Here is a 21,271-nt window from a genome sequence, read left to right as displayed (position 1 = left end):
ATAGAGTCATAGAGACGTACAGCACGTAAACAGACTCTTCGATCCAACTCGTCCAAGCCGAACAAATATCCCAACCCAATCTAGTCCCACCTGGCCCATTTCCCTCCAAACCCTTCCTATTCATATACCCATCAAGATGCCTTTTAAATGTTGTAATTGTACCAGCCTCCACCACTTCGTCTGGCAGTTCATTCCATACACATACCACCCTCTGTGAAAAAGTTGCCCCTTAAGTCTCTTTTATATCTTTCCCCTCTCACCCTAAACCTATGCCCTCTAGTTCTGGACTACCCCACCCCCCCCCCAAGGAAAAGACTTTGTCTATTTATCCTATCCCATGCCCCTCATGATTTTGTAAACCTCTATGAGGTTGCCCCTGTAGCTCAAACCCTCCAACCCTGACAACATCCTTGGAAACCTTTTCTGAACCCTTTCAAGTTTCACAATAGCCTTCTGATAGGACATAAATGGTATAAAATAAATTCAAGTCTTTCTTCTGTTCTTTCTGACTTTTGGACTTCTTAGTTTTCTTTAAATCAGGTTTAAAAACTTGTCTGTGAGGTAATGTACCCATTTCTGGGCTAAAGATAAAACAATTATAACGTTAGATAAATTTTGAACAGCGCAAGTTATTTTAATGGAGGAAACATCAGGAAATGTATCAAAACAAGATCATAAACCTGAAAGGTCAACTCTGCTTTTCTCTCTCCATGGATACTGCCTGACCTGCTGAGTTCTTTCTGCACTTTGTGATTTTATTTCAGATTGCCAGCATTTGCAGCATCTTAGGTTTTGTACAAAGTGATTATCCCTTGTGTCTTTGTAAACATTGCTCAGTCGTGACTTGTTGATGTTTTAAACAAAGTGTGACATCTGAAGAGTGCTGACAGTAAACAGTCATTGTTAATCAGAGCAAATCTGATGATGGTCTTCTCTACTTCCTGGTCTCATTGAAAATTGTTTTTCTATTTAGCAAATAGAGATAAATGCATACTGAGTTTTAACAGTGTTTCTTCTATCTGTGGGCAATGAACCAAATCAATAATCAATTTGCTTATGGACAGCTTTCAATTCTTTTTACTATTCTTTGTGATATGGACATTGGAGTGATTGTATTGAAGTCAGCCAGCTGGACCTTATAGAAGATGAGTTCCTTAACTGAAGCAGTTAATCTGGTCCAATCAGGGAGCCTTGGCTGACATAAAAGGATGACTGTCAGGGATAATGAGACCTCGAACGCCGGACTTAGTGAGAAGCAATACAGTGGTGAATTGAGGGTGATTGGTAATGAGATACTGGCCTCTAAAGAGTTATCTCAGGCATCACTAGCAAGCTCAGCATTTTTTGCCAATCCCTAATTACCCCTTGAACTGAAAGGTCGCTTAAAGGTATCCATATTTCTGTGGATCTGGAGTTACATGTTGGCCAGACCAGATAAGGATAGCAAATTCTCTTCCCTGAAGAACATTAGTAAATCACACAATTAAATCATATACCAATCAATAACAGTTTTGTGGCATTCTTATTTTAAGTCCAGGCTTTTCATTAGTTCAATTGAGGTTTTAAATTCTACCAGTTGCCATGGTGGGATGTGAATCCGCCAACTCTAGAGAATTAGACTAAATATTTGAATCACTGGTCCAGTGACATTACACTATGCTATTATCGCCCCCACAGTTTTAAAGTTCCGAAATAATGTTGATTTGAATGTTTTAATTATTAGGTTGAACTCAAAATCCAAAATCTTACTGATGCAATATTGTTTTGATAAATGAATCACACACTTAACAGGAGTGCACACAGCTTTAGCCAGATTTAGCTGTCAAATTGACAATGAGGTGCTGAACATTATCCAAACATTTTTGGTACAGCAAGTTCAACCAAGGGCCAGAGGGGTAGCTATATGCAAACTTTCAAATAGAATCCCCACAGTGTGGAAACAGGCCCTTCGGCCTAACAAGTCCACACTGACCTTCTGAAGAGTAACCCACCCAGACCCATTCCTCTAGCCCATTTCTCTACATTTACCCCTGACTAATGCACCTAACCTGTACATCCCTAAACACTATGAGCAATTTCGCATGGACAATTCATCTAACCAGCACATCTTTGGACTGTGGGAGAAAACTGGAGCACCCAGAGGAAACCCATGCAGACACGGGGGAGAATGTGCAAACTCCACACAGACAGTCACCCAAGAACCCGGGTTCCCGGCGCTGTTAGATGTTATTACCTGGATCGCATCACTCCACGGTTAACTCCTCAAAATGACATCACACTTGTTGTCTCACCATTAAAAAACATTGAATGGGATGAAACTGCAGAACTCGCCTGGAAGGTTCAATCTAAACTTGCCCACAGAAAATGAAGTTTAGCCCTTTTGTTGTAACTGGAGGAGAGGCAGCCATTTGTAAATAGTATTTGAAAAAGGACAGAGTCAAGCTGCAGTCTTCACTGTACCTTCCAGAGACCAACATAAGGAAAGAAGAGTCCGAAAATTAGAGACAGCAAGTATCTGGGGTCTGTCAGACTGGGAAAGTGCTGGGACAAGCGGGTTGGAATAAGAGGAGGTTGCCGTGTTCAGATGCTCTCTATTCCTTTATGATGCTGCAATGAATCCCAGTAGAATAAGGGGCTGATTGTTATTTGCATCTGATTAACAGAAAATAATTCAGGGGTGATGTGTCCCATGGCTTCTCAGCCATTGCTCACAGTGCAAATGTTGCCACCAGAGCATATCATTTAAAACTTTTACACTTCCAGAATGGCCTAAGCAAGCATTTCTTGTCCATCTCCAATAGCCTACTTGGAGTGCAATTCAGTGCCAACCATACTGCTGTGGGCCTGGAGTTAGATATCAGCCAGACCAGAAAAGAATGCTGATTTGCTCCCCTAAAAGACAGTGGTGAACTAGTTTGTGCAACAATTGATGACAGTTGTCATGGTCACCATTACTGACATCCCACAGGCCCACAGCAACCTCCCCTGAAAATGCAGAAGGTGTAACACCTGTCCATTTACCTCCTCTCTACTCAGTATCCCAGGGTCCAAACACACGTTTCAGATGAAGCAGCGCTTTACCTGTGCTTCACTCAACCTGGCTTTGCTGCTCACAATGTGGTCTCCTCTACACTGGGGATACAAAGTGTAGGCTGGGTGACTGTTTTACAGAACATCTATGTTCTGTCTGCAAAAAAAGACCCTGAGTTTCCAGTCACCTGCCACTTCAGCATACCACCCTGTTCCCTATCCCATCTCTGCCTCAGGCTTGCTGCAGTGCTCCAGTACAACGCAGCACAAGAACAGCACCTCATTTTCCACATGGGAATTCTACAGCCGCCTGGATTCAATATCAAATTCAACAATTTTAGGGCCTGAGGCACCTTCTCCCATGCCCTTACCCCAGGCCCCACATGGCAGGCCTTGTAATCACATGGTCTGCTATTACACACATTGTTAGTCGCTCATTGTCCATTAAAAGCTATTCATTCTCTCAGGCTGACTGTTCTCCACTCTTTTGACTGTCCAACTGTTCTTCTCTGCCTTTGGGCTCTACTTTCACTTATCACCTAATGCTCCTTACTACCTACCCCCATCTTATCTTCTGCATAAAGACCAACTTTTTCCTCGCTACTACCAGTTCTGAGGAAGAGTAACTGAACCTTAAACATTAACTCTGATTTCTCTCCACAGATGTTGCCAGTCCTGCTGAGCCTTTCCAGCAATTTCAGTTTTTGTCACCATTACTGATTTCTATATGAGATATATTCATCATATTTAAATTCCGCTATCTGCCATAATGGGATTTGAACTTATGCCCATGGACTATTAGCTTGGACCTGTACCTTACTAGTGCAGTGACATTGCCACTGCCATGAATGACATAAAAGATTGGGTGCATGGTCCCTTGAACACCAATTTGCTCTCTGGAATTTGAGACCAGGACAATGCAATGATGTATCAGTCACTATAAATGTTTTCTTTAAGCTGCACTACAGTAAACTTCAAGGAATTTCAAATTTCTGGTTCCCAAGTCACATCAGGAAATGGTCTTGAGGGACAAGTAAAGGAATGTCTAAGAAAGCACAAAATTGCTTTTGATGTCAAATCTGCATTGAACAAAGAGAACAAAGAAAATTTACAGCCCAGGAACAGGCCCTTCAGCCCTCCAAGCCTGAGCCAATCCAAATCCACTGTTTAAACCTATCACCCAACTCCTAAGCATCTGTATCCCTCCTCTCCCCACTTACTCATGTATCTGTCCAGACGCACCTTGAATGAATCTACCGTGCCTGCCTCTACTACTTCTGCTGGCAACTCATTCCAAGCACCTACCACCCTCTGTATAAAGTACTTGCCGCGTGTATCCCCTTTAAACTTTTCACCTCCCACCTTGAACGCGTGACCTCTTGTTATTGAATCCCTCATCCTGGGAAAAAAAGCTTATCTCTATCCACTATGTTTATACCCTTCATGATTTTGTAGACTCAATCAGGTACCCCCTCAATCTCCTCCTTTTCTCTAATGAAAACAATCCTAACCTACTCAACATCTCTTCATAGCTAGCACCTTCCAAAGCAGGCAACATCCTCGTAAACCTTCTCTGCACCCTCTCCAATGCATCCACATCCTTTTGGGAATGTGGCGACCAGAACTGTACACAGTATTCTAAATGCAGCCAAACCAAAGTCTTGTACAATTTTAACATGATCTGCCAGCTCTTATACTCAATGCCCAGTCCGATGAAGGCAAGCATTCGTTATATAAAACTTGAAAGGCCTTATTTTTGTGCACATGGGGCATAATATGTTGACCTCAGGGAATTGTTTAACAATTAGTTGGATTTAGGTAAGCAGTTAAAGTAAGTAACAACATTGTGAATTTAACAACAAATAATTGAAGGTGAGGGGAAAGTAGGAGCAGCCTTTCCCTGGTGCGTCGGAGGCTGAAGGGTGACCTTATAGAGGTTTACAAAATTATAGGGGCATGGATAGGATAAATAAGCAAAGTCTTTTCCCTCTGGTTGGGAGTCCAGAACTAAAGGGCATAGGTTTAGGGTGAGAGGGGTAATATATAAAAGAGATCTAAGGGGCAACTTTTTCACGCAGAGGGTGGTACGTGTATGGAATGAGCTGCCAGAGGATGTGGTGGAGGCTGGTACAATTGCAATATTTAAGAAGCATTTGGATGGGTATATGAATAGGAAGGATTTGGAGGGATATGGGCCGGGTGCTGGCAGGTGGGACTAGATTGGGTTGGGATATCTGGTCGGCATGGACGGGTTGGACCGAAGGGTCTGTTTCCATGCTGTACATCTCTATGACTCTATGACTCTAAGTGTGGATCTAGGTGGTGCAAAAACTGTATTGTTTAAAAACTTACTGTGACTTTCAGGTATGTTCTTTGCTGTATTAGATTAGTGCCCCCACATCAGGTTTACGTAAAGCCATGCAGCAGTTTATTGCCAATGCTGCCATGTAAACTGGGTTACATGCCAAAGACCTTGCTTGGCCTATCCATTTTCTCTCTCAGGGAAGATAGGCGGCACAGTGGCTCAGTGGTTAGCACTGCTGCCTCAGCGCCAGGGTCCCGAAATTGATTCCAGCCTCGGGCAACTGTCTGTATGGAGTTTGCACATTCTCCTCATGTCTGTGTGGGTTTCCTCCGGGTGTTCCAGTTTCCTCCCACAATCCAAAGATGTGCAGGTTAGGTAAATTGCCCATAGGGATGTGCAGGTTAGGTATATTAGTCAGGGGCAAATATAGGATAGGGGAATGAGTTTGGGTGGGTTACTCTTTGGAGGGTCGGTGTGGACTTGTTGGGCCGAAGGGCCTGTTTCCACACTGTAGGAATTCTAATACAAATAAAAAATTCTCATTCTAATAAAGATAATCATCATTGATCATTACACCTCCCAAAATTGTCTTTACACAAATTGTAAACTCTAAACACATGAGGAAACCAATATTTTTGGAAGTCAGTGCGCACTTTACCCATCTCAAAACCAACAACTTTTTGCATCCTTGGGGTCCTCACTATACATGGGCATTTTCCATAAATGTTCCAGATAGTGAGAAAATTCCACTTTCCTGTGGTAAACATCACTGAGTGCTATACATGAACAACTTGAATGATCCAAATTTTAAAAATCACACCAGTCCACCGATTCACTTCCATTAACGAACTAGGTCAAAGGTGTCACCTTGTCAAAAATAAAAACCGCCTTGCAAAATGTCTCATTATTTGGGCATTTTTACCCCCCTCAGGTAATGGCTGAGAGAGGTTGTACCTCTGTTTAAAACTGCCCATCTTGCACGCCAGAAAATCCGTGATGACAACGCTTTCTGGCGAAAGGAAAAGATCTGCAGAGGCAGTGCTGCATCTTTGCACATGAAAAGCAACTGATACAAAAGCTGGGCTGCACTCAACTCAGGAATGAGATGTTCCTGTTTCTTCTCACACTCTGATGTGCAAGGGGCCAGTGGTATCACGATCCGTTCCCTTTACTGCAGTATCTAATCAATGGCGAAAAATGAAGGTTTTGCAAGCTATTTAAAATAAGAAATCGCAGACCAATTACTACAGGCTCAAAGTGAACATGTAAAGTGAATGAAAATCACAGATAGCCCACATCCCTGATAGGGGTCAGAACGAAATCTGAATTATTCCGATAGCTTTGATCGCTGTCTACCGGAATGCTAACTAAAAATAATTAGAATAAAACTCCTCCAATCCATTAGAGATTAAAATATGCTTGGCATGCACATCTTTCTCTCTCCACTTAGAGCAAGGAAGGATAATAAACCGTACACACAATCATACCTGGCCAGCGACTTGGTCTCCACATGAACTGTCAGTGAAGAATGTCTGAATTACTCCAAATGCTTTCTGCAGTCCCAAGGTAATAACCCCTATTACCGAGCACTCGTGTATTCCCTAACCTTCACTAAAACACACACCGTCTCCACTGTGTGAATCAGTCACGCTAGGCACAATCAGAAGATAACAGAACATCAGATTATGCTGTGATGAAGGCCATGCAGGTGATTACAGAGCTTTAAGCCGCTGCAGTAATGCTGCATCTTGTGATCCAAAGATCACTTTGAGGCACAAATGGGTATAATCCGCTGGTGGTTGACAATCTTCTTTGCTCAGAACCTGCAAAGTGGAGCTAAACTGGCTCTGTTAGTTGAGGGGGAGACGGTTCCATTGCGATAATGTCACTGGAGTTATCGGCTTGGACAGCTGGTGTGCGGTGCAGTGTGTTGCCAACAACATGGGTTCAGTTCATGCACCACTGAGGTCCCCAGTTCTCAAACTCACCCACTCCCTGAGACGTGGTGACCTCAGGTTCTCTCTCTCTCTATTGACTTTACCTCGTAATCCAAGGTCAGGCCAATATCCTAAAGGGCTTAGTGCAAAGCCCAGATGGAAGCTGCTGGAATTTAAATTCAACTATTAAACCTCTACCCCCGGTAATGGTGAGTGTGAACCCATTGGTGATAATGTAGAATCCATTTGACCATTCATGGAAAGGAATCTGTGGTACTACTCAGACCTACATGTAACTCCAGACCTACAGCAATGTAGTTGGCACTGGAATGCACTTAGTAAGCCACTCGGTTGTATCAAACTGCTGGGGAAAATTCATAGAACTGGATTGACCACCTGATATTGACCTGGGCATAATAAATGACAATGGGACACCCAGACCTACGAACCGATGGGGTCCTTACAGCGAACTTGTATACACTGGGGTGCTGTCCCACAGGCTGGTCTGACATAGTCATAGTCACAAGATCACACCTCACAAACAGTTGCAGACACCATTATCCTGTGCCACTAATAGGGCTAATACACAGTGGCAGGAGAATGGTGTACCTTTAGTAGGGAGTTGTCCTGGGAGTTCACAACATTGATTCCAGACCAGATGAAGTCTATTGTCATCCTGTCAACTTTGGGCAAGGAAAGATCCTTCTGAGTTCCAACCACTACATTAGCCTAAAATGTGAATCAGTTCTCTTCCATGTTGAACTCCAATTGGAAGATGCATTGAGGAGTAGCAAGGACACACAATACACTTTAGCTGGAGCACTTCTGTGTGTATTGTCACAAGGAGCAGGTTTGGAACACCACCACTGATTGACCTAAAGGACATAGTTGCTGGATTGAGTCTGCATCAAATAGTAAAGGAGTCAACAAAAGAGACAAACCAACTTGATTGCATCTTCACCAATCTATCTGTTGCAGATAAATTTATCCAAGACAGTATTGTTAGGAATGACCACAACAAGTGTTTCTGGAGACAAAACCCTATCTTAATTCCTACCCTCCCTGTGCACTGCAGCACTTCTACCATGCTGAGTGAGATAGAGTTTGAACAGATCAAAACAGGGCATCCATCAGTGGTAGAATTGTACTCAATCATAGTCTGTAACTTCATGGTCTGGTATATCTCCCATTCTCCCATTACAATCACAACAAAGGTTAATACAACACAGGAACAGGCCCTTCAGCCCTCCATCCTGCGCTGACACATATTTCCCTTCCATACAAAAACTGTCTTCACTTACAGGATCCATATTCCTCTATTCCCTTCCTATTCACGTATTTGTCCAGGTATTTCTTGGCTGCTGTTATCGTGCCAAATTCCACCACCTCCTCTGGGAGCACATTACAAGCACTCACCATCTTTGTGTGAAAAACTTGCCTCTTTTAAACATTCTCCCCCAATTCCTCAAGCGCCTTGAACGCGTGTCCGCAAGTAATTGACCCTTCCACCCTGGGAAAAAAGCCTCATACTTTCCACTCTATCCATGCTATTCACAATCTTATAAACTTCTCTCAGGTCACCTCTGAACCTCCTGAGTTCCAATGAAAACAAACCCAGTCTATCCAACCTTTCTTCATTGTTAAAATCCCCAGAGCAGGCAACATCCTGGTGAACCTTTTCTGTACCCTCTCCAAAGCATCCACATCCTTCTAGTGATGTGGTGACCAGAGCTATATGCAGTTGGGTCTGGGGATTGACCAACTTTAAGAGGCCACAACACAGGACTGCTGAACGGTGTGCCAAATGGTGGAAACAGCAAATGACAGAATTGGGTGACCCTACAACTAATGGATCAGACCTAAGCTCTGAAGACCTGCCACATCCAAATGTGAATGGCGCTGGACAATTAAACAACTAATTGCAGGAGCACACTCCACAAATATCCTCATCCTCAATAAACAGGGAGCCTGACACTGATGAGGTAATAAAGCATTTGCAACCATCTGAAATCACAAACATAAGTGGATGGTCCACCTGGTCTCCTTCTGTGGTCACCCACATCACATTGCTCGATTCAACAATATGGAATATCAAAACTGGCTGCAGGCACAGAATATTGCAAAGGCTATGGGCCCTGACAACATTTCAGCACTAAAGAATAGTGCAGCAAACTTTGTTTTAAACTGCACACCTTAATAAACTGGCAGTCTCGATAAAGTGGCAGAAGTTATAGACCTCAAATACTGAAAGTTTATTGTATTTTTGTGATCTGCATGATGTTTGAGTAGTCAGTTGAGAAGGTGAGTGAGAAGGCTCTCTGCCAGTGTTTTATTTAAGGTGAAGTTGCTTTATTATTTAAGTGATTTATTCTGTAAATAAAGTATAGCATTGATGTGTATACACCCTGCATTACATCTCTATTACTTAGTGTGTGCTTTTACACTGATTAAGTGGACCTTTTGATCAACTGGAATATTTGATCAGCTGATACTCTCCTAGTGCTATAGGTGTCCGTTATTAAAATGTTTGCTGTATTAAATATTTGGGTGCCAGAACTTGCCAAGCCCCTAAGTAAGCTATGCTAGTACAGCTACAGCACTGGCAGTTACCCAATCATGTAGAAAATTGTCCAGCTAGGTCCTATACACAAAGATTAGGACAATTCTAACCCAGCCAATTACCATCCTATCAGTCTACTCTTGATCTTGAGCAAAGTGATGGAAGAGGACACCATGAAGTGGCACTTACTTCACAACAACCTGTTCATTGGCACCAAGTTTGGATTCCATCAGGTCCACTCAGATCCTGAAATCATCACAGCCTTGGTCCAAGCACAGACAACACAATCTGTTGCAGATAAATTTATCCAAGACAGTATTGTTAGGAATGACCACAACAAGTGTTTCTGGAGACAAAACCCTATCTTAATTCCTACCCTCCCTGTGCACTGCAGCACTGCTACCATGCTGAGTGAGATAGAGTTTGAACAGATCAAAACAGGGCATCCATCAGTAGCAGAATTGTATTCAATCATAGTCTATAACTTCATGGTCTGGTATATCTCCCATTCGGGAGAAAGTGAGGTCTGCAGATGCTGGAGATCAGAGATGGAAATGTGTTGCTGGAAAAGCGCAGCAGGTCAGGCAGCATCTAGGGAACAGGAGAATCGACGTTTCGGGCATTAGCCCTTCTTCAGGAAAGATTCCTGAAGAAGGGCTAATGCCCGAAACGTCGATTCTCCTGTTCCCTAGATGCTGCCTGACCTGCTGTGCTTTTCCAGCAACACATTTCCATCTCTATATCTCCCATTCTCCCATTACAATCACAACAAAGGTTAATACAACACAGGAACAGGCCCTTCAGCCCTCCATCCTGCGCTGACACATATTTCCCTTCCATACAAAAACTGTCTTCACTTACAGGATCCATATTCCTCTATTCCCTTCCTATTCACGTATTTGTCCAGGTGTTTCTTGGCTGCTGTTATCGTGCCAAATTCCACCACCTCCTCTGGGAGCACATTACAAGCACTCACCATTCTTTGTGTGAAAAACTTGCCTCTTTTAAACATTTCCCCCAATTCCCCAAGCGCCTTGAACCCGTGTCTGCAAGTAATTGACCCCTCCACCCTGGGAAAAAAGCCTCATACTTTCCACTCTATCCATGCTATTCACAATCTTATAAACTTCTATCAGGTCACCTCTGAACCTCCTGAGTTCCAATGAAAACAAACCCAGTCTATCCAACCTTTCTTCATTGTTAAAATCCCCAGAGCAGGCAACATCCTGGTGAACCTTTTCTGTACCCTCTCCAAAGCATCCACATCCTTCTAGTGATGTGGTGACCAGAGCTATATGCAGTTGGGTCTGGGGATTGACCAACTTTAAGAGGCCACAACACAGGACTGCTGAACGGTGTGCCAAATGGTGGAAACAGCAAATGACAGAATTGGGTGACCCTACAACTAATGGATCAGACCTAAGCTCTGAAGACCTGCCACATCCAAATGTGAATGGCGCTGGACAATTAAACAACTAATTGCAGGAGCACACTCCACAAATATCCTCATCCTCAATAAACAGGGAGCCTGACACTGATGAGGTAATAAAGCATTTGCAACCATCTGAAATCACAAACATAAGTGGATGGTCCACCTGGTCTCCTTCTGTGGTCACCCACATCACATTGCTCGATTCAACAATATGGAATATCAAAACTGGCTGCAGGCACAGAATATTGCAAAGGCTATGGGCCCTGACAACATTTCAGCACTAAAGAATAGTGCAGCAAACTTTGTTTTAAACTGCACACCTTAATAAACTGGCAGTCTCGATAAAGTGGCAGAAGTTATAGACCTCAAATACTGAAAGTTTATTGTATTTTTGTGATCTGCATGATGTTTGAGTAGTCAGTTGAGAAGGTGAGTGAGAAGGCTCTCTGCCAGTGTTTTATTTAAGGTGAAGTTGCTTTATTATTTAAGTGATTTATTCTGTAAATAAAGTATAGCATTGATGTGTATACACCCTGCATTACATCTCTATTACTTAGTGTGTGCTTTTACACTGATTAAGTGGACCTTTTGATCAACTGGAATATTTGATCAGCTGATACTCTCCTAGTGCTATAGGTGTCCGTTATTAAAATGTTTGCTGTATTAAATATTTGGGTGCCAGAACTTGCCAAGCCCCTAAGTAAGCTATGCTAGTACAGCTACAGCACTGGCAGTTACCCAATCATGTAGAAAATTGTCCAGCTAGGTCCTATACACAAAGATTAGGACAATTCTAACCCAGCCAATTACCATCCTATCAGTCTACTCTCGATCTTGAGCAAAATGATGGAAGAGGACACCATGAAGTGGCACTTACTTCACAACAACCTGTTCATTGGCACCAAGTTTGGATTCCATCAGGTCCACTCAGATCCTGATATCATCACAGCCTTGGTCCAAGCACAGACAACACAATCAGCTCAGAAGATATTTTCTTATTCATGAAAGGGTTGTGTGCATTGCCTGCTGGGCCGGTCGTAATTGGCCACCTCTGACTGCTCTGGAGACGTGTGGAGTTAGCTTCTTGTATATCTGCAGTCCTAATGGTGTGGGTGCATCCAGAGTAGGCTGAGGAAGGGATGTCTGCGATTTTGATCTTGTGATAGTGAAGGAATGATATATTTCCAAATCAGGTTGGTGTCTGGCTTGGAGGGGAAATTGTACGTGGTAGTGTCATTCTAGGTGGTCAAAGTTACAGGCTTGATCGCCATCATTAATGGAGCCTTCATGTAGATGACATACACTGTTCATCAATGGTGAAGGAATAGAATGTTGAAGGTGACGGATGAAATGTTAATCATCCGAGTTGCTTTGTCCTGGATGGTGTCAAATTCTTGGAGCTTTGGAGCTGCTCCCATCCAGGCAAGTGGGAAGTACTCCAAAACACTCCTGACTTGTGCCTTGTAGATGGTACACAGGCACTGGAAAGACAAAAGGTGAGTTAGATTAGATTCCCTACAGTGTGGAAATAGGCCCTTCAGCCCTAACCGACCCTCCAAAGAGTAACCCACCCAGACCCATTTCCCTCTGACTAATGCACCTAACACTATGGACAATTCACCTGACCTGCACATCTTTGGACTGTGTGAGGAAACCGGAGCACACCCACGCAGACAATGTGCAAACTTCACATAGCCTGAGGCTGGAATCAAACGCAGGTCCCTGGTGCTGTGAGGCAGCAGTGCTAACCACTGAGCCACCGTGCCACCCCAATTAATTGCTGTCGAATTGCTAGCCCCTGCAGTGTTGTGATAACCAATTATTTACATGAACGTCCAACTGAGTTTCTGATCAGTGGCAACACCAGGATATTGAGGTATTGATAGTTGCCGCTTCACTTATGTAATGCAATTGTACATCAAAACAAGATGACATAACCTTTGATTGACATCCCAAAGCCTGTCGCCATGAGAGGTGATGGAGGTAGGTTCAATTGAGACATTCAAAATGGAAGTAGAAGGTTATTTGAGAAGGAACAATGTTCATGGCTACAGGGAATAGACAGGAGAATGGCAGTAAGTTGTACATTTGAAGTTCTTTTTAAAATTCCCTCATGGGTCACATCTTAAGAATAGTTATGTTAGCTCACTAAAGCTGGAGGAAGGTGTAAGTCATATGATGAAATCTCCAGGAATACATTGAAATACAACTCTAGTTTATCAAATTCACAAATTACATTCCACGCGACTGAGACAACGTTCTTCTTTGTTCGTTTTGATCTGCCTTCAGCTTTTGAAATCGTTAACCAAACGATCCTCCTCCAATACTCTGCCGTTGTCATCGAGCTTAGTAGGACTGCTCTTACCTAGTTCCATTCCTATCTAAAAGCAAAATACTGCAGATGCTGGAAATCGGAAGCAAACACAGAAAATGCAGGAGAAACTCAGCAGGTCTGGCTGCATCTGCAGAGAGAAAAGCAGTTAAACATCTGAAAGGGGATTGGACCCAAAACGTTAACTCTGCTTTCTCTCCACAGATGCTGCCAGACCTGTTGAGCTTTTTAAGCAATTCCTGTTTCTGTTTCTGATTTATGCAGTTCTTTTTGTTTGTTTAGAGAAATGGAGTTAAGGTTTCGAGTGCGGTATGACCAGTTCTTCAGAACTGGCTCCAAGATTTTGATCAACTATTGATATAACCTCTTCTTATATTTTGTTTTATAACCATTCTGTGTCGCAACTTGGGACTTTTTTTTGTGATACTGACAGCGCTACATAAACATTAGCCAATGTTGTTATAAATCCCGTTACATTTCTAGCTTTCTCCAGTTCTCCATGTGAAACATTCACAGATGTTGCCAGACCCACTGTGTATTCCCAGAATTCTCTGTTTTTGTTTTGGATTTCCAGCATCTACAATACTTTGCTTATGTCCAGATATCTTGCACTGAATGATTATTGTCCCACGCCTTAAATGGATTGTTAAGTCAAATTACTGATTTAGCTTTTAGCTCTTTGATTCAGAAATCTTTTATTCACTGATTATGACTACCTGAAATCCATTTTGCTGTTTGTCATTCGTGGTCAAAGTGTAACTACAGCAGCGGATTGAAGGTTGAATAAGTTAATTCGTAACTAACCATCATAGCTAATTAACAGGAAGAAAATGATTTTAACTTGAATGCATCATAGACCAGGACTCTTATGACGTTTAAGCATAACAGTGACTGAGTGGCGAAACATTGGATTACCTGTACCTAACCTTGGGCAGCACGGTGGCACAGTGGTTAGCACTGCTGCCTCACAGCGCCAGAGACCTGGGTTCAATTCCCGCCTCAGGCGACTGACTGTGTGGAGTTTGCACGTTCTCCCCGTGTCTGCGTGGGTTTCCGCCGGGTGCTCCGGTTTCCTCCCACCATCCAAAGATGTGCAGGTCAGGTGAATTGGCCATGCTAAATTGCCCGTAGTGTTAGGTAAGGGGTAAATGTAGGGGTATGGGTGGGTTGCACTTCGGCGGGTCGGTGTGGACTTGTTGGGCCGAAGGGCCTGTTTCCACACTGTAATCTAATCTAAATCTAAACCTGAAGTCTTATTCGGTCAGATAGTTGCGGCATTCTACACATTTGTTTACAGCACATCCACTGTGCAAAGCAGACCTCTGAGAGTGGCAGCTGTTCAGAGCCCACAGCAATTTGAGACATTCCCACTTGGTGATACTTTTCCCAGCAGCTAAGCAGAGTTCCACTGCAGCCAGCGCTAACAGTTAATAACTTGTTACAATTTCTCTTCAAATGTCACAAGTGGTGATAAGATTACACCTTGCAAGATCTTGGAAAAGTTTGAAAGAACAAAAGGATCAAGGAGTTAAGATAATTGAATTGTTGGATCACTTATGGTTTCCTGAATCAGTTCCTGGCACTGGTTACCATACCAGTGGGAAGTAGGCCTCTCCCAAGCCTGAATCTATTGTTAATATAGAAACAGAATTATTGCTGGAAAAATATATGTTTCTAATTAATGGTTGTATTTCACAAATGCCCTCCAAATCCAACCTTTCATTGTTCCCTTTGCTTGCATTCCCAGCCAACGCAGTTCTCTCAAATATTTACACTATTTCCAACACCTCTGTTTATTGTAATGTCAGCAAAAGTGATTCGAGGAATGTGTTGAATCTGGCTAGAGTTAGAGAAAATTCCGACCACAGGAGTTCAAGGAGACCATTTTTAGATGTTTAACTGCTGCCCAAGCCTCTAAAAGTCTGGGCATAGGAAGCAGAAGTTCATGACAGGGCCAACTAAGCACAACCCATCAAAATCAAGGGCCACACTTGCAAGCTTGTTGAAATTATAAGGCCAGGGTACCTACTCCAGTTACTAAACAGGAACCCCAAATTCATTGTGCATGTGAATACTGAATGTTACACCAAAGTTGTAACAAATTGGTAGATACAGACTATTAAATTTTAAATTTCATTTTCTGATTGGCATGGCTGAGCCTTTTCAAGGACTAAAATGGCTTGTTAAAAGAAAGACATGTGAACCTAAAATGATTGCAGTGGTTGTCTGACTACAAACTGAAGGAAGCTTGGTGAAACTGTGTAATAAGGAAGCTGCCTGCACTGGAGTTATTACTTCTATCTACAGTCATCAAAACCAGCGTCAGCATCAAGAAAATCAGATCTCCTGCTTTAACTCATACTTGTGTGATCTCTTCATAAAAGGCTCACCAGTCCATTAACCAGCTTGGAAAGACAATCAGGCTTGGCTCAGGATCACATGCTGAACTATATTTCAACAGTTGCTTTTCAGAAGTAAGGTAGAGAAAAAGAAATGGATTTGTAAGTAAAAATTACAAGATTAGCTCTCTCTGTCCCTGCCTGTTTCCTTTAGCATCTTAAAAACAGCACTCTTTGAAAAGCAAACTGGGGAAAGAACTCTGCTTCTATCTGCATAGAGGCTGTCAGACCTGCTGAGTTTCTCTAGCACTTTCTGGTTTCACTGGGGAAATAACATTCACAAATAAAAATCCACAAAGTTCACCACTGCTAAGGATTCTTGTCAAGTATCAAACAACTGTGAAATCAGATTTAAACTATAATACCTCAAGGAGTTTAAGAACTTTGAGACTTTTAGTCTTTATCTTTATTGTTTATACCAGACACTGTCACCTTTTAAATGCATTACCTGTACTTGTATTTGATGTCATATTGTGTTATTTTTTTCTCAGGATTAGCAGCTAATAAAACTCCTCTTACTTTCACTTCAGAAACCTATTAATTGGCTCATTTACTTTGATCTAGATAACTGTCTCTTTAGTTGATTTATAATATATGTGCATGCTTAAAAATAAAGACAAATATTGGTCACAACAACTGAGGAGGGTTAAAAAGAGGAGAGTTAAATTGTCCTCCTGACATAACAATAGTCAATTTAAGGCTTAGTTATTATGCCATATATAGGTGTCAGTGCTGGACTGGGGTTGACAAAGTTAAAAATTACACAACACCAGGTTATAGTCCAACAGGTTTATGTGGAAGCACTAGCTTTCAGTGGGCTATTCCTTCAACAGGTGGCTAGTGAAGGAGGATCACAGGACACAGAATTTATAGCAAAATAGATGGGTGAATAATCATTGTCTGGATTCACTGAAAAGACTGGTTCACATTTTAATTAAAAGGATGTTTGGAAGGAAAGTGAGTAGAGGGGAGAGATTACAGTTTGCAATTTGCTCCTTAGAAATCCAACTTGGCCAGACACAACCAGTATTGCATTGCACTCCATACCTCTAACGGATCTTGTAATTATATTCAGCCCAGATAAATTTAACATTTATTAATAGGATCCTATTCACATGCCCTTTAACTAAAATTCTGCTCGTTCTGGCCTCTCTGCCTAAAATACACGCGGTAGAATCCAGTCCAGTGTAGTAGAATATGAAACAATCTACAACTTACTTCATTTTTCACTCTCTCTAACCAGACCTGTCTTTTAGCAGTAAATGCACACACCTTTTCAAGATAGCACAAAAGCCTGTGACTGACAGAAAAGGAGAAAGACTCCCAGTATAGGCTGGATTGGCTCCAAACCACAATGATATTCTACAGGTTGTCATAGAGGTTTCTTTTGAATTAGGCAGTTTCTTTCAAACTCCAGGATAAACTTCTAGCTAACTGAGTAATAAATGTGACATAGAGGTCAGTTAGCCGGATGGCTGGCTTGCAATGCAGAACAAGGCCAATAGAGTGGGTTTAATTCCCACGCTGGCTGAGGTTATTGTGAAGGACTCTCCTTTGTAACCACTCCCTCATCTGAGGTATGGTGACCCTCAGGTTAAACTAGCACCAGTTCTCTCTCTCTAATGAGACTGCAGCCTTATGCTCTGGTTACACTATGGCAATTTTATTTTACTTTACTTTTAAGCAGAGTAGAAATGATGTGGAGGTGTTAGTGTTGGACTGGGGTGGGCAAGGTCAGAAGTCAGACAATGCTAGATTATAGTCTAACCAGTTCATTTGAAATCACAAGCTTTCGGAGCATTTTCCCTTCATCAGGTGAACACCCCAAAAGCTTGTGATTTCAAATAAACCTGTTGGACTATAACCTGGTCTCGTCTGACTTCTGACTTTATCCAGAGTAGGGGAGTATGGTGGCTTAGTGGTTAACACTGCTGCCTCACAGCGCCAGGGAACTGGGTTTGATTCCACACTCGAGTGACTGTGTGTGTGGAGTTTGCACATTCTCCCCATGTCTGCGTGGGTTTTCTTTAGATGCTCGGGTTTCCTCCCACAATCCGAAGATGTGCAGATTGGGTGGATTGGCTGTGCTAAATTGCCCCATTGTATCCAGGGATGTGTAGGTTGGGTGGATTGCCCATGGAAAATGCAGGATTACAGGGATAAGGTAGGGGTATGGGTCTGCAAAATATTCAAGATACTAAATAAAATTTGGCTCAAAACCATAAAATTGAGAGGTATTGGGGGAGATAACCAAAATCTTGATCTAATGGTGGGTTCTTAAGGACAATCCTGAAGGAGAGAGAAATAGCATGGTATTCTTCTTTAGGGTTGGAATTCCAGAGTTTAGGATATAGACTGCTAGAGGTACAATTGCCAATGATGGAGTGATTAAAATTGGCTGGAGTTGGAGGAAGTTGTACTGTTAGGGAGGAGCAGGAAAGGGTTTGAAAACAAATACAAGAAATTTTAAATTGCGGTGATGTTGGACCAGGAGCCAATAAAGGCTGGTAAACATAGGGTTAATAAGTGAACAGGACTCACTGTGACTTAAGTCACAGGCAGTGGGAATTTGGATGAACTGAAGTTTATAGAAGCTGTCAGGCCAGCCTGTGGGTAATTGGAATAATCACATCTCAGAATAACAAAGACATTGGAAACAGTGAAATATTCCTACTGAAGAAAGATGAAGGAACACCCGAGAAGGAAAAATATACTGTTAAAGGAAAAAGAACACACCCTTACACAGTTGTAGAGTATTAGAAAGGCTAACACACCGGTGGAAAGCATGATGTTAATGCCAGTAAGAGAAATTAAGAGAATTTCTTTTAAGTTCAACATATAATAGGCTAAGGGTCTAAACATTTATTTTTTCTGATCTGTCATAAGTTTGTCATAAATACAACAAGGAGCAAAGGTAAGAGTTTAATAGATCCTTCATGTCAGGTGCTCGAATCAAGTATATGGATCAGTTCCAGATTCAGTTAAATGGGGTGAGGAATCCATTCATACATCAGTAAAGAATGTGCTATGAAGATAATTCAAGTATCAACTGGCAGCTGGAGTGGATTAGATAGACACTGGAATCCCTTGAAGAAATAAATGTGGAAGTTATGAGCGGGGGTCTTGCTTCACATTTTTCGAAGATCCAAAAATACAGAGACTGTCCTTGAGAACTGGAAAATTGATAATATAATTCTTTCAATTCAAAAAAAGGAGTCTCTGAACCTGTTCTTGTCAGGCAAGGAAGGAGAGACCACTAACATTCATTTAAGTACATTGGAACCCATTTCAGAGGATCCATGTAGGTTATTCCATGCAGTATTTAGATTGGCTGTATAAACAGAACTGAGTGAGGTGTTTAAGTCTTTCTATATCAACCACTCAGGGTGGGTTGCGCACCAAAATCCGTCAGTTGCAATGCTCAGTCACAGTCGGAAATCCGAGTAAAACTGCTTAAAATGCAAAAAAAAGGTCCTATGCCAGGACAATTGAGTGGACATCTGTGAGATAGTTGGCAAATTGAAGGGCTACTAGAAACCACTTCATAAAAAAGGTCCAAGAATTTTTTAACAGTATATTTATGGGTAACCTTCCCTGCCAATGAAAATACACTGTCCTGCAGTTGGGTTGTTCAAGCCCCTTAACTCCCTCTATTGAACCCACCTGGCTGGCTGGCAGAATGCTGATTCCCTGCTGGAGCTCCCAAAACCAGCTTTCTCTTAGCTTTGGGCAGAAGCCACATTGGGTTACTTCTAACCCGCGCACAGTGATTTAACTGGACCTTTTTTTTTGCTGAGGTTACAGCTGAGGTCTATCTGACAGATGTAATTAAAATTGTTTTTCAGAAACCGCTCAGTAAGATTCTGTGCCGCAGGGTTTCCACACAAATGTAGACACTGAGAATTCATGGTAACTTAGCCGACTAATTTGAAAATTGGCCTAGTAATAGAAAGCAGAAGACAAACAGATGAAGCTGCTGACAGAGGAGCAGTGTGTGGTGGAGTTCTGAAAATCCTTTCTGAATCCCCTGCTGTTTGCAGCATTCAGTGTGAGATATGAAATAGAATAGATAAGAAAGCCCATTCTGCAGAAGATCTGTTTCCAACTCTGGCTGCAGCCACACTTGGAATATTGCATACAGTTCTGGTCGCCATATTAGAGGAAGGGTGTGGAGGCACTGGAAAGGGCGCAGAGGAGATTTACCAGGATGTTGCCTGGTATGGAGGGAAGGTCTCATTAGGAAAAACTGAGGGACTTGAGGCTGTTTTTGTTAGAGAGAAGAAGGTTAAGAAGTGACTTAATAGAGGCATATAAGATGATCAGAGGATTAGGTAGGGTGGACAGTGAGAGCCTTTTTCCTCAGATGGTGATGGCTAGCATAAGGGGACATAGCTTTAAATTGAGGGGTGATAGATATAGGACAGATGTCAGAGGTAGGTTCTTTACTCAGAGAGTAGTAAAGGTGTGGAATGCCCTGCTGCAACAGTAGTAGCCTTGCCAAGGGAATTTAAATGGTCATTGGATAAACATATGGATGATAATGGAATAATGTAGGGTAGATGGGCTTTAGATTGGTTTCACAGGTCAGCATAACATCAAGGTCGAAGGCCTGTATGGCTCTATAATGTTCTATGTTCCATGTCCTAATTATTTTACTTGGGACGTTCCTCTCCAAATCTCCATACCCATTATTTCTTAATGCATTCGATCCAGTTCTTGAATCATAGTGTCATACAGCATGGAAATAGACCTCTCAGTCCAACTCGTCCATGTGGACCAGTTATCTTGAATTCATCTTGTCTTATTTGCCAGCATTTGGCCTATATCCCTCTAAACCCTTTCCATTCATATACCCATCCATAGAGTCATAGAGATGTACAGCATGGATACAGACTCTTCGATCCAACCTGTCCATGCCGAACAGATATCCCAACCCAATCTAGTCACACTTGCCAGCACCCGGTCCATATCCCTCCAAACCCTTCCTATTCATATACCCATCCAGATGCCTTTTAAATGCTGTAATTGTACCCACCTCTACCAATTCCTCTGGCAGTTCATTCCATACACGCACCACTTTCTGCGTGAAACATTTACCCCTTTGGTCCCTTTTAAATCTTTTCCATCTCCCTTAAACCTACGCCCTATTCACTCTATCCATGCTCTGTTAATCCAGTTCCTAAAACGTTAACTCTTATTTCCTCCATATATGCTGGAGCTTTTCCAGATATTTCTGTTTTTCTTTCTGATTTCCAGCAGCTCTTTGGGTTTTTTTT

General features: G+C 42.2%; 1 protein-coding gene across 4 annotated transcripts in view; it reads right to left on the bottom strand.

The window, feature by feature from the left end:
* The window catches only part of LOC122558887 (uncharacterized), a 103,521-nt gene that overhangs the window by 60,870 nt on the left and 21,380 nt on the right, over positions 1–21,271 (bottom strand). For 2 of the 4 annotated variants that reach the window (XM_043707800.2, XM_043707799.2), the window contains exon 1: positions 6,823–7,009. The exons of the other annotated variants lie outside the window; for them this stretch is intronic. The gene's annotated coding sequence lies outside the window, so the exon portion shown is untranslated. Of the gene's footprint in view, positions 1–6,822; positions 7,010–21,271 lie in introns of those variants that run through there. 4 annotated transcript variants of the gene reach the window in all.

The sequence above is a fragment of the Chiloscyllium plagiosum genome, unplaced genomic scaffold, assembly GCF_037043375.1.
Source record: "Chiloscyllium plagiosum isolate Xiang-an unplaced genomic scaffold, Cpla_swu_hap1 HiC_scaffold_14, whole genome shotgun sequence".
Classification (NCBI taxonomy): domain Eukaryota; kingdom Metazoa; phylum Chordata; class Chondrichthyes; order Orectolobiformes; family Hemiscylliidae; genus Chiloscyllium; species Chiloscyllium plagiosum.
This window is presented reverse-complemented; position numbering and strand designations above follow the sequence as displayed.